The following is a 13,438-nucleotide window of genomic DNA, read 5'->3' on the forward strand; positions in this document are numbered from 1 at the left end:
GCGAAAGAGCATTGCCCCACTACCTTGCGCAGATCCTGCAATCGAAAAATCGCTCTAGCATCGTTGTATTTTTCGTTTGCCAGCTTGTGCATGGAGGGCCGGTGCCTGGTAGGGGGAGGAGGAGTGATTGTGCATTCCCTAAGTGTTCATGTGTGTTTGGCCGACCGTCTCATGCTGACAAAAAAACACACTAATTACTTCAAGGCAGTGGTCTTTCTGAATGTGTATGTAATGTACAGCTATGCCTGGGTTAATGACATGGCATTTCCCTACTCTTTCCTTCACAGAGAAAATCTTTATCATATTGGACAAACTCAGTGAGCCGATAACTCTCCCCTCCCCTAGTTTTGTGGGTGTTACCTTCCCATTTGCTACCCTGGAAAGAGGTTTTGCTCATACGCTTGCCAGCAGTGCCGGCCACTAGCATGGGAAATTGGTAGGACAGTGCAGGGTAAAAATAAAGAAAAACAAAACTTATCTGCAGCCTGACATCCACCGCCTGGCTGCCTCTCTTACTTCGATGTTCACACAGGTTCCCAGCGCCCCCTGGGCCAATCCAGTCCCTACTCTCATGCTAGGAGAAGCATAGGGATTGGACGGAGAGGGCTGGTTCCACCACCAGATGGGACTAGGAGCCTGTGTACCTCCATAGCTCCAAGCAATAGCCCGGAGGTATCCAAGTGCGCATGTCGGTTTGGTCGACCTTATACGGCCGGTCAAACCGGTCAGAAGACCACCACTCCTCCTGCTGGCCCCCCTCTCATGACTTGGCGGTGACTCGGCTCCAGAGTAAAATAAAATAAAATGATAATAATGAAGTAAAAAAAATGATAATAAAGCAGTTCTATTAAACGCTTTATTATCATTGGGTCTGATTCACAGAATGAACTTAAGACTCAATCCTAAACTTACCACTATTTTGGTATTCACAGTATGCACTTACTACTTTAGGCATTCATAGAATGAACTTACTACTTTTGGTATTCACATAAGTTAGGATTTTGTCTTAAGTTTGTCTTAAAATACTAAAGACAGACTTAAGTTAGGATTTTGTCTTAAGTCTGTCTTAAGTCTGTCTTAAGTCTGTCGTAAGTTTGTCTTAAGAAAAACTTAAGACAAAATCCTAACTTCTGTGAATACCAAAAGTAGTAAGTGCATTCTGTGAATGCCAAAAGTAGTAAGTTTAGGATTGAGTTTTAAGTTCATTCTGTGAATCGGGCCCATTATATTTTACATGCGTCTGCTGGTTCCAGCAGTGGGGTAACACTCCTCAGCCATAACAGAGGCGCCACCCCTGCTTGATAGAAGTAAATCTACTATCGTTTCTAGAGAGTGTGTTGCTAAACTTTCCTTGTCAAATTGTCCCCAAATTACCCAGTCCCAGAGTAGCATTTATCAATGTGGAACATTACTCAATCTTGAGGTATATTGGCATATCGGTAAATACATTTACAAACACAACATTCACCTTTTGTGAATTGCACGTCAGGGGTCATTGTACCCATCTCGAAAGAATGAGTGGACCCAGTCAGTGTCAGCACTTGTGACCCACAGACCACTGCAGCAGGTGCATTGACCAAAGAAGCGACCTTTTTTAAGACATAGTTACTGGTGTGAAAACCTCTGGTGACACTTCCTTAACGGCCGCCTCTGTGCAGTGTTGTTGTTAGGGCGAGTCTTGCATATTAACCGGAAGCAGTGTTTTCGGACGAGAAGGCACTTTGCATTTCACTGACAGTGCTTCCTCGTCCACAATATTGATTAGCATTTACAATACCTAACATTGATCCACTGTCATACTTTTGTTATGATGAATCCTGTGAATCCCTTTTCCCAAACTACCAGATCCTTTTCATGTGTGGGTGGGTGTGTGCTACGTCACCGGATCCTGATAGCTCTCTGAGCCCACACAGGCCTAGGGATGCATCTCTAATATTCAACTTAGTCCTTCTATTTTTGTTTTTTTTGGGAAAATACCTACCATGCATCGTTTTACACTATTACTGGAATGTCCCCCGTATACTTCTGGAGTGTGCTCACCACCCACCTCCAACTGGTTTCAATTATCAAGCAGTGACAGGTCATGTGCAGAATGTTTTGTACTTCTTTCTGACAACGTATTGATGTATGGCTAGGATACATCTTCCTCAGTTTAGAGGGGTTAAATACGACATGTGTGAATGGCTGTATTCAACCAGCTTAAAGCATGTCTTACTAGATGTACTTTTACCCAACTGACAGACTCTGTCCCCAACCAAGCTATGGGGCTGATTAGGATTGTGGTGAATCCCCATCCTCTGGGCCGGTGGAAGCCACCGCCGGCCTGCAGGATGCGGATTCACCGCCTTGGTGAGGGAAAACACCAACCGCCACATTACGATGGCGTTGGGATCAGGGGCAGACGGCAAGTCCGTCCGCCGCTGATCCGCGGTGGGTGTACGCAAATATGGTGGCGGTGTCTGCAAGACACCACCAGCAATATTACGATGCAGGCGGAAACATGCTTTTCCACGGCGGCTTTTCCGCCGTGGAAAAGCATGTGGTCTTTTGTTTTTGGGGGCCCATTGCAAGCCCACAGGGTGTTGGGGGGTGGGGGTGCACATGGGGGGTACCTATGGTACCCCCTTGCATTTGCATGCACAATGCGGCAGGCACCGCGCGGTGCCTGCCGCTTTGTGCATGCATAAAAGCATTACCCGCCGCAATGTCAAATATACCGGATGTGACCGCCAGGGTGACGGTCACATCCTAATTCCAACGCAGGGACCGCCGCTGCCCCTACGGACGGTCCCTCCACCTCGGGGGTGGCGGACGGACGCAGGTCCGTCCGCCATCCTAATAGGCCTCTATGTTAGTAGTGGACACTGATATGTTCCAGAGAGACAGCTTGAACTCGAGAGTTTTCCACCTTTGCCCTCTCAAAAGCATTCTATAGTTAAAAGAGATACATTGTAGTTCCTCAGACTGGTACTGTAGGAAGGGGCAGTGCCAACCTGTAAGAGCTGGAGGTTTGTACACCTTGAAGACTTGTTGACATGAACTTCAACCAGCTAAAAATGGGTTGTGCAGGCTGGTTCCAGCTGATCAAGATAAGAGTATGCAATGCAAGCTAGAATTGAGCTGCACCAGCTGAAAGGAGGATTTGTAAGCTAGGAAAAGTCTGAACAAACTGAAAGCAGCCAGCGCATGACCCCATCTGCCACTGAAGCTGAACACAGGTTGTGCAGGCTACAAGTGTGTAAATCATGTAAAAAAATGTAGCAATTGGGGGCAATTTTAACTTTATTCAGTCTATTGAATAAGATCAAAGCAAACATACTAGCTCACAGAGGAAATCTAAAACTGCCAGAACAATTGCTAAACTTAAGGAGGAGCATAGGTTGGTTGATGCCCAGTGAACTTCTAACCCTCATAGTGAACACTATATTTTTATTCCATCATGTTATCAATCGGCCACTCAAATTGATTTTTTCTTACAATCAACTGAATATTGAATTTCTCAGCTTCTATTATTCCTCTAATCCCCATTTGTGGGTAAATTTCATGTTGGTCAACATTCTGCATTTTTTTCTTTTGATCTGCTTATTGGCTTGCAACAGGTCCAAGATCAAATGTTATTCCTCCTTGAGACATTAGTTGTTATCTAAAAAATATCTTGTGTAGATACCTTTCTCTCATTGCAATGGTTAAAAAGACTTCTATTGCTTGATCTTTTAGGCAAGATGTAACTTTATTTCTCAGTGTGTGCCAATGGTGTTTCGGTGAACAACTTGGAGGAATCATGGGTGGTGCTACTATCTTTGCATAGTCACACCCATGGTATTGCTGATTTTTTTTTTAACTCTCTACCCTGGGTCTCTGCTGTCTGCTGTCCAGGTCCCAGTTTATGTGGTGTGACCTCCTAAAACATGGTAACATTGGCCTTCTTACCTTTCTAGTATGGCCATAGTATAAAATGTAGGTAAATACACCAATGGCATGGAAAGGTTTAATGTCACATGTAAACTGCAGCACACTCTTTTCCATCCACTAGGCAGACAAAAGAAACATGGCTTCAGGGCTACTTGTGTAGTCTGACTTCTACAGCTTTTTAACCTTCCCAAAAACCTGTCAAAATACCCCCTTTTTTACAGGAAAGAACTTTACTTTTAAATATTAACTAAGTCTTAAGAAGGCCCTGCATCCTACAAGTTGAATGTGTGGCATTTAAAAGTAGTACTACATACAATAAGTTGGTGTTGATATGAATCCACTGTGACTAGCCTACACACGCTTTTTTCACTGTCAAAGGCCTTTTTCGTACAAGCTCACAGAATAATTAAAACCCTATTTTTAATGTTTAGAACAAGTCCAATTCTGCAGTAAGGTCAGATTTTTCATAAAGTTTAAGTAAAATGGACTTTTTAAAAGTTGTACTTTGCCTATCTGAACCTCCAGTTGGCTATTTGGCATTAACCGACAAGCAACTAGCATTTGTTTCCCCTTAATGAGGTGTGAAAACCGCTCCCAGAGCAGAAATAATGCTCTACATCTTTTTGACAGAAATACCTTGGAGTCAGGTATGTGATGATTATCAGCTCAGAAAGGGCTTCATTAAATTGAAAGGAAACAGGACACCCCACCCTTTCATGGTTGAGTGTAAGGTGGGAGGAGGAGCTAGTTCCCAAAACTGTTTGTGTGTGTATCTGAGGAGGAGGGGACTGCCCATTTCCCTGACCACACCCTTGGCAGACACATATCCCACCTTGAAAGGCAGAAAGACTGTGCCATCTTGGATTTTTCTTACAATTGTGCACTGTTGATTGGTTTGCAGTAAGGCAAACAGGAAGTGCTGATAAAGTGAAAAGGTTTGCCATTGGTGACTTTTTGGTTAGGGACTGTTCATGACTCATCTTCACCAATGGCCAGAAAATCCTACAGAACCAGCAACTCACCCACAGCTAATCGCAACATAGAAGGACATTCAGATGAACAGAAGGGGACTGGACTTCCTCTCTGTGACCTAAGGTTGGACCTGCTCACACTCGTACCCTGGAATGGATAGTGTACTTCAAGAGCCAGATGGCTGAGGTCTTTGGTGGCTACCAGGACGCAACATGCTGCGAGAGACTTATTTCCTGACGTGACTAGTTGACCAGTAACATGCGCTATACACACCCTTACCACATGCTGTTTTGGTATTTACTCGCAAAGCCAAATTGCAGTAATGTACCAAATCACAATTTCCATTTTCTACATTAGAAATGCCATTTTGCAGTCATAAAGGCAACGATTTGGCCTTTGTGAGAATAAAATTGCTGTGTAGGAGGGCCCTACTTTCTTTAAAATGTTGTCCTTATTAACACTGGTAGTATCATTGTAAATGTTTAAATGTTTTCTGTAACAAAAAGTTCATATAATTAAGTGGGCTTAGACCTGTTTCAGTGGGGAAACAGCCACTACAACGCGGCTGTTACTACGCATGCCTTTACGTTGCATGCATTACAACGCATGCGACGTAACAACGCGTACACATTACGACGCGGGCCATTAGAATGCATGCGCTTTAAAAACGCATGTGATGTAATGGCGTCGGAGCACAGACAGCGATGCTGGGAACGGGACCGGAACACAAGAAACAGAAGCAGAGACAACCATAAGGAAAGAGCGGTAAGGGGGATTGGGGTTTAGGGTAGTCTCAGGTGGTAGTAGTGTAGGCTTTAGGGCTTAGGGTAGTCTCAGGGGGTTGTAGCGTAATCTAGTGTTTTAGGCTATAGGGCTTAGGGTAGTGTCAGGGGGTTGTAGTGCATGCAAGTATTTTAGGCTTTAGGGCTTAGTGTAGTGTCAGGGGGTTGTAGTGTATGCTATTGTTTTAGGATTTGGGGTATAGGGTAGTCTCAGGGGGTTGTAGTGTAATTTAGTGTTTTAGGCTTTAGGGGTTAGGGTATTGTCGGGGTTGTAGTGTATGCAAGTATTTTAGGCTTTAGGGCTTAGGGCTTCGTGTAGTGTCGGGGGGTTGTAGTATATGCTAGTGTTTTAGGGCTTAGGGTAGTCTCAGGGGGTTGTAGTGTAATCTAGTGTTTAAGGCTTTAGGGCTTAGGGTAGTGTCAGGGGGTTGTAGTGTATGGTATTGGTTTAGCATTGTGTAAGCAGGTCCAGTATGGTAGTGTTTCATGTAAAGGGGACAGACTGTACGTAGGGGTAGGGTCGTGTTTTGAGTGCTTTACTGTTTTGTACTGTAGGGTATTACTGTGGACTGTGTGTTATGTAGGGTAGTGTGTTAGTGTTTGGGGGATATTTTGCCTTTTAAATACATGCGGGAAACTTGGGTGCGTTGTAAAGGCATTTAGTATGCATTTCAAAGGAAATGCCAACTAATGCCATGCGATGTAAAGACATGCGTTGTGACGGTACATGCAAACTAAAAACCCCATTGTAAAAGCACCGTTGTTTTCATTTGCGATGTATCGTCATACATCCGTTTCAGTGTCTCTCAGAAAGGCAGGAGTGGAGTCATAAAGTTACTTCACATTCTTTTCACACAGCTGTGTACTTGCACTGCTCCTTCAATTTTGTGTAAACTCAGTGTTAAAGAAATCTTTAGTCTGGTATTTTCTTCCTCAATCTCACGGTCAGATATTAGTACAGGGCTGGCTTTTAGGTGGTGAGACCTGTGCGGCCGCACTTGGAACTGACCTCAGAGGGGGCGCTGTGTTTAGCAATAACTTAAGATTTGAAAGCACCTGCTGCAAAGTTCCTTGTGCATCCAGCTTTCAGGCAGCAATAAAAATGTCAAGAGAACTCTTGTGATTAGCGTTCCTGCTAGAAAGAGGGATCAGAGTTTTCTCTTGTGGCAGTTTTGACTTGCCGTAAAGTAGGCAGAGGGTTAATATGCCTGCTGCAAAGGACAGATCTGTATTTTATGTGGATAGCTGAGTGGATTTGTAAAGTCATTCTTTCCAAGTTCTTTAAAACAAATGAAATGTATATGAGAGAGGGCTATTGAGAGATAAGGGTCACCATCGTGTTTATTTTAAGACACAGAAGTGGGGCCGCGTTTTTATTAAGATAAGAGGGGTAATGCTGGGAGGTAGGAATTTTGTGGATTCCTGCTCATTCCGGAAGTTTCCATCACAGAAATGTAATGAAAGTGCACGATTTTAGGCCAAATTTGAAGTTTACAGGGATTTGTAGATACGAAAACTTTATGTTTATGGGATCTGTGCAAGGCACACCACCATGGAAGTCCTGTTGTCTAGTTTTACAAAATGTCTGTGGTTGGTAGGTGTTAGACTTGGCACCATGGGTGTGGGTTTCACTTCCATTTCTGTGTTGCGTCATATGTTTTTGCTGGTCTAGATGCTTGGGCACTTTGCCACTGCAGTTCAGTGCCAAAGTGCAGGTGCTCCCTTTGTAAATTGTTGTAATGGATTAGTAATTCCATGATTGGCTGTTTTGATTTACTTGTCAAACACTAGTACAGTGCACCATATGTGCCCAGGGCTGTAAATCAAATGCTGCTGGTGGGCTTGCACCACTGATTGTGCCACCCACAGAAGCAACTTGTAAAATGAGGCTCAGGCTGGAGGGATGCGGCACTAGGGGCTTGAGATATACCGAGCCACTGTTGGACATGTGATCACAATACACGGGGTCCATTCTATTGCGTGATTGCTAGTATGCAATGACTTGGCAATCACAAGGTCTTTTGAATAATTGAGTGTGAAGATTGATAATAGAGAACCCCAGTTTGCCCTGATGAAGTTGCTGGAATGTGGAGCAAAGAAACATGTCGGCACTAAATAAATGAGGATGGTATATCATTAACCATTTTTTAATTGGGAGGGTTTGCAGCATTGGAATAAAGGTAGAAAGCCAGCAAACCCTACCAGATTTTTAATTTTTGCGAACCATATGCACTGGTTCTCTTTGGGGCTCTAGGTGCCTATCTACACAGTCTTTAATAGTGCACATATTGATTTCTGTTCACTATATTTAAACTTCACTATTACTATTTATGCACACGCGAATTTCTTGTTTCTTTATTTACACATCACAAAGAGAGAGTGACCAATGGTGAGAAGAGGGTATATTGGTAATTGTTAGCCAGGAACTCCCTCGGGTGCTGTTACCGTGAGGAACTCTCTCTGTTCTCACATACATTTTTACTTTTAGTGAGAAGAGGCCTGCGCGTTCTTTTCTTACAGAATATACACCTTGACCTAAGGGATTAGTGTTATCTTACACATCCGTGGGGTTTAGAAAAATCATGGTATATCAGACTCCTTAAGCAGGTCCTGTATATTGGTGTTTTGCTGAATAGGTAAGGTGTTATGTTGTTGGTAAATTGATTAGGGAACCTATAAATATCTTTCTTTAGTGTCAAAATACCCTTGGCTGTGAACATGTGGTCTACAACTAAATGCTTTGTGTTAAATCCTAGACAGGCACAGCTTTCTATCCAGATTACAATATGCAAATGTATGCTACATTGGGCTACCAGTAAAAAGTATTAACACGCTTCAACTTCTTCGAAACATGAAATCAAGGATCATTTTTGGTATTTGTAATATTGAGCAAAGAATGGTGGATCACCTCAAGACACATTTAAGACTTTGTACTGTATGTATGGCACAGGAGTACCTGTCAATCAAGCCCTTATTTCCTATTACTGTCCCTTGAAGCCTCTTAGTTCTGGTATTGGTCCCCATATCAGGTGTTCTTTGCCTGGTAGACTAGCACCTAAACTCTGGTACAAATTACTGGCCCCCCTTCATAGTTTTCCTGACAATGACACTTTCCAAAGAGTTTTCTCTAGTTTACAGTAATTACTGTGGTTACTTGTTCCCTCATTTACTCCTAGAGCTGAGCAGGACTTGGGGTGAACATGTATCGATTATTATTCTATTCTATTCTATTCTTTTGAATTCATTCATCTATTTATTCATATTATGGATAGCGGTTCTTATGTGGAAAGTAGTTTTTAATATGTACTACCAGCAACTTTTGTGCTCTTCCTGACCTTAAAAAACATGTTTTCAGCCTTTAGTATTTTGTTTCTCATGTACTTTATGGGCCAAAAGCATTTTTGGAGTATGTAAAGTAGTTCTACCTGACATATTTAAAAATGCAGTTTATATACCTCTGGCCTGACATCTCCATCTCCTCTTTGACTATCTTTTCTGTAGGGAGAAATAGTATCTGATGATGGAGAAATTTGTACATGTTGGTATGGATTTTAGTAATAAATGGAGGCAGGGTGGAGGGGCTGGTGAGTAAATTTATTTATTTATTTATTTATTTATTGACATTTATAAAGCGCGGCGAATACCCGTGGGCGTCTCGGCGCTAATTAAGGGCATAGATCAGCAAACTGGGGTAATGAAAATATACAGGACTATTGGTCAAATAACCACGTCTTTAGCTGTTTGCGAAATATGAACAAGGAAGGACTTGCCCGGATATGTGCAGGAAGGGTGTTCCAGAGTTTCGGGGCGGCGACCAGGAAACGCCTGTCGCCCCATGTGACTGTTCTAGTGCGAGGCACAGTCAAAAAGTTCTGATTAGAGGAACGAAGGGATCGGGTTGGAACATGATGAAGAAGATTCTGTTTGAGAAAATGGGGACCCTGATTATAGAGTGATTTATAGACAATACACAGCGATTTAAATTCAATACGACTGCGCATCGGGAGCCAATGGAGATCCCTAATGATATTTGTGACTGGTGCAAACTTGGGGATCCCCGCCAACATTCGTGCGGCGGCATTTTGGATTGACTGCATCCTATTTATCACTTGGACTTGAGCCTTTAGTAAATGCAGAATAAGCACAACACAACAATACTGCTAATATGAAAACATACTCACAAAAGAGTAACAAAATTGCTATTCACAAATAATTCTTTTATTTATTCTACAGTTCTACTGCTGACAAAAGAGGATCAAATGTGCTCTAGGCAATCTTGTTTGAAGTCAAGGGCCACTCATGGCCAATCACTGGAAGTGCAAAAACGCTCTCATAGAAATCAATGGCGACAAGGAGTACCTATTATAAACACGCAAACAGGAAAATAAAGTGAAAATATGTTAAATGTATGTTAAATTTTTAATATATTACTAAATTTACATTTTTTACATAGCAACATCTATCATTGTAACTGAATATTAATCGGGTGGATGGAAGTCTACTACCACAAAGCAACAAACTAGTTGAGGTAAAAGACTATTACAATTATTTAAACCTGGGCTCAGCCCCCTTGGCCATTGTGGTACAGCGCAGACAGGCTACATTAAAGAAAATGTGTGAAGTATTTAGCATTGACAAAACAGTTAAAATTCAAGGCCCAAAAAAATAAAAATCATGCAACCAATTTTGAAAAATAAAAAATAATTTAATGAATAAAATGAAAACAAAATTGCAAATTGTTTTTAAAGGAAACTAGAGATATGATTTTTTTAATGTTACATTTAAGGCAAAAGGGCCAAGAAAAAGTAAAGCTCCTGGTGTGATTTCAGGCCAGCTGCGATGGAGCATGGGTTGGATACGCCAAGCTGGAATATCCTAATCCAAGTTTTACCTTCTGACTGAGGACCTCATTTACTAAGAATTGATTTGCAAAAAGTGGTCACAAATTGGGCACCGAATTTTGGTGAATCTATTATAATATGCGTTGACAATTAGAAATGAATTGTCCTCTGAAGAGGGGAATACAATATACCCAAAATGCATTGGGGATTGTGGGAAACAATGTAAGACACTGAAAGTGAATAAGCTTCATTAAGAGACATTGAATACATGAAGATTTCGTTTGATAATATACCTACTAAGCGTTTGATCATATACCTATTAAGCACAGTGGAAAGCACCACCACAGATTAACTTGTCCAAGGAATTGAATTTACAATGTGCAACATGTGGGAAATGGGAGGGGCCTGGATGGTATATATGCAGTAGTAGATCCAGAGGGAGACACATAACAATACTGGAATTTAGGCTATTGCATTGGATAAAGGAGCCCAGGGAGAAGTGCGGCTTTTATTACCAAGCACATATATAACATTTTGACGCATTAGAGTGCTTATTGGTTACTAGCGATTGTGGAAAAACATATGTCTGCCATGAGCACTACTGAGCTCTGGCTGGGGAGTATTTGTAATGACGCAAAACAAATAAAAATGCCTTTGCCATGAGTGAAAAGCCTATTTTATATATTCATTAACCTCCCCTAAAGTGTGCCATGTACGTCCATGGGGATTTTTGGATTAATGTGCCTTCGCAGTGAAATAAAGCCAATAGCTATTTTAGTGTGTAGGACTTACTTGGCTTTTCCCTAAGTAAACGTAGATGGGATTAACATTTTAAATCTCCTATTTATGATTAGGAAACGGCTAGGAAAATGTTTCACACTGATTTGCTGCTTGGTTTTTTAAATCTGATTAAATGGTGTAATCAGATTTTTGATAACTTAATCAGAAAAATAACTTTGTAAAAATTTTCTTTTGGTTGCCTGATCTAGGACTGCTTTAAAATAGAGGTGCAAAACACATCTTTGGCTAAATAATTAGAGAACAGTGGCCTGCTTTAGAGCCCAGGAGAAGCCAATGGGTGTTAACCCTTTAGCAGGGATTACCTCTCTGGGAGTGGAAAGCAACAGTTGGCAGAATAAGCAGCAGCATTAGCATTACCCCTTTAGACTAGGGGATGCCAAGGAGGGCCTCTGCTATACATTCTCAGAGCCCAGCCACATTGCCAAGCTCTAGTCATCATAGGAGGAAGAATTGTTTTGCTCTTGTCAGGTGGGAGAAGAGCTCACCTACTTTGGACAGTAGCTCTTAGTAGCTAAAGAAAGGCCTGCCTGGTGACAGCTGGGTTAAACCTCCTTGGAAAATTAGGGGAACCTGGGATAGGGGAAGTGCTGCACAAGGTGGTGATGGGACTGTCAAAAGATAGTTAGGATTGAGCAGCAGAATTTCTCCTATTACTGGTTAATAGTGATTGATTGATAGGCTTTATTTTGATATATAAAAAATATCATAAAAGCTTGTACAACAATTATAAAACACAACAATTAAAACAATCAGTTTAGTAATAGTAAGGATTGAGTGGGTTGAATAGTAGAATTTCTCCAATTACTTGCTAGTGCAAAGGATAAATCCGACACGTCTGCTATCATTTCCCAAAACATTTCTGGACCTCAGAGAACTCCATTTGTAGAAGAAGGTTCTGCTCAGAGAAGACTCCAGATAATTACTGGTAGATACTCCCTCACAGAAGGACTTAAAGGCTCACTGGCACCCAGTGACTAGACCTACTCTCCAAGGCCCTAGTGGTTGGCCACCTCTTTCCCTGCTTCAGGGTGAAACGCCAAAAGAACTGATCCCAAGAAGGGCCAGCTGACCACTGAGGACTGAACCCTGCAGGAGAGCTGGCGGCAGAGAGACTTTGTACCTGGAACCGTGCTCTGAGGAACTTGGGATTCAAAAACTGACTGGGAGTTTCTCCAAACTTGGAGCAATTAGAGAACTAATCATTTTATCACCTCCAGAGGACTGGGGAGGGCCTAGGGACGTTGCACTCAAGACAGTAAAGCAAATCAGGTTGTCACGCTTAGAGCTTTTTGCTGTGTTGAAAACTGATGCAGCATGTCCTTGCAGTTACGGTATGAGGCCTAGTACCCTGGCTTTACACCTTAACCCCCTGTAGAATTTTTACTTAAAAAAGTAGGATGGCAAAAATTGCATTGGGGAGGTAGTAAATCTATGTGAGATTGCATGAGAAATCAGTGGCTAAAAAATTCAGGGTTGTCTCACTTTTGGCGCCAAGCCTACAGCAGGAGCTCAACATCAATGCACTCAATGGGATGGACTCTCACCAGCCACAGCCTTGAACTTTGTCCTACTGCAACATTTTTATTTCCATTAAAAAAAGACTATGTCAGACGTAAATGCTTTGACCAAGACAACTGGCTTGGTGTAGCAGACATTTGCTACAGCACGATTGGTTTCAAATCATGCTTAAAGTCCTAAGGCCCGATGTAGGTAATCTCGATTTTCCTACTCTTAAATACCGAATCATACCGATTCGGTATTTAAGAGTAGGTAAATTGGAAGTAGGCAGATGTAGGTAATTTTTCTTTTTCAATTACCGAATCTGTAAGATTCGGTATTTACCGATTCGGTAAATACCGAATCAGTATTTGCCATTGATTCCTATGGGCCTTGAAGCTCATAGGAATCAATGGCAAATACCGATTTGGTAATTACGGAATCGGTAAATACCGAATCCTGCCAGGGGGAACGGGGTGTCACTTTGACACCCTGTAGCACCCCAATGTCAGGCTTGTGTGCCATGTGGCACACAGACATGCCACATGGCAAGGGCATGTCTGTGTGTCACATGGCACAGGTGTACATGCACAGATGTGCATGTACACCTGAATTCGTTATTTACCATGCAAT

This window comes from Lissotriton helveticus, chromosome 8, assembly GCF_964261635.1.
Source record: "Lissotriton helveticus chromosome 8, aLisHel1.1, whole genome shotgun sequence".
Taxonomy (NCBI): Eukaryota; Metazoa; Chordata; class Amphibia; order Caudata; family Salamandridae; genus Lissotriton; species Lissotriton helveticus.